At 38.3% G+C, this 1456-nt stretch overlaps 1 pseudogene across 1 annotated transcript; it reads right to left on the bottom strand.

Moving 5' to 3' along the window:
• Positions 1-603: 603 nt before the first annotated feature.
• Positions 604-1043, bottom strand: LOC103583148 (annotated as a pseudogene). Its single transcript, XR_549831.1, has one exon. The product of XR_549831.1 is annotated as a PDZ and LIM domain protein 5 pseudogene (transcript).
• Positions 1044-1456: the final 413 nt, after the last annotated feature.

Consider the following 1456-nt stretch of genomic DNA (forward strand, 5'->3'; position numbering starts at 1 on the left):
CTCTTCTTGTTGTTGTTGTTTCATTACTGTTTACTTTTAAAGACTAAATTCTAATCAAAGTTTACCTGGAAAGAATGTTGTTAGCTATCTGCTCTAAGCTAATGCTTCATATACAGACATGGGTTGAAAGTGGACTTGTTTTCTGTTTTCTTAAGACTACTTCCTAGCAAAAAAAGCTCCTTATTTCCTTTCTCCTTAAGGTAAGATACATAAGGTGATAGCAACTATAATCACTCTGTTTAAATTTTTGGTGGCCAATAAAGGATGGAAAAATTGATGAAGGAAGATTCAAGATTTGCCTTGCATTGTAAGTGCCAGCTACTCAATGTTATGCCAAGACTTGGAGAAAAAGAGTTACAGAGTTATGCTACATGGTTCATAACATGTCAAAATGCACAATTAGGTTTTGATTAACCTATAATTGCTTTGCAGAAAGTGCTGAATGTATATAATATATGGGCCACATGTTAATAAAGCAAATAAAACTTCATTTCCCTTCCTTCAAAGAACAGCTGATTTTAGGGGTTTGTAGATTACATGTTTCCTGGAAATTACCTGAAAGAAGAGTTTTTATAAGAGCTGAAAGCACCCTTAGCCACCTACCCATTTTGCTGTTTACTGTCACCCTGGGATCCTCTTCTCTGTCCCTCTGCTAGCTCCTGAGCAGTCTCGGAACACACGCTGGTGACTGTGGGCTGCCGTGGGACATTAACTGCAGTTTTACCAGTGCTCAGTGCAGATGAACACTGGTCAGCACTAAGATTGGCATTAACATGCAGTCCAGATGCAGCGAATGGGGGAGGAGTGACAGCAGCCATGGGTGGAGGGGAAGCATGTGATGAAGTGGTCGCATGGGCTGGGGTGAAGGCAGACGATGGTGATGGGATGGATGTGACTTTTGGTGAAGAAACAGAACCAAAGGGCCGTGGTGCCTTATTGTAGGCCATGTTGGTTGTGGAAGTGACTTTGGACACAGCAGGAGATGTAATGGGCACAGGTTTAACTACTTCCTTAGGTTCTCCCTATATAAAATAAAAATAAACATACACAAAAACACACCAAATACATGCAAAATATATTCACTGGGAAGAACACATAGCTGATTTTTAAAAAGACAAACAATCATGTTAGCAGCTCAAATGTCACATGTTCCCAGACAGAAACAATGAGTTGATATAGTGTAACATGCATGCTAACTGGTCCCAACATGCATAACACAGATGCACACACTAAGTTTTTTTTTTAATAGAAATGAAAGCAGTTTCAAAATATTCAGGAAATACAGCAAGAAAACTATCAGAAAGCCTAAAAGCCATCATAATTGTCAATTTAGACTTGTTCCAAAGGAAATTTTTAAAAATATCCACAATAAATAAAACATTGCTAACTGAAATGATTTTAAAAATATCCAGAGCCTCACTTGTAACTCCATCTTCCAAACATGTTTCTCTCTAGA

This window comes from Galeopterus variegatus, unplaced genomic scaffold (genome assembly GCF_000696425.1).
Source record: "Galeopterus variegatus unplaced genomic scaffold, G_variegatus-3.0.2 Scaffold20091, whole genome shotgun sequence".
NCBI classification, from domain to species: Eukaryota; Metazoa; Chordata; class Mammalia; order Dermoptera; family Cynocephalidae; genus Galeopterus; species Galeopterus variegatus.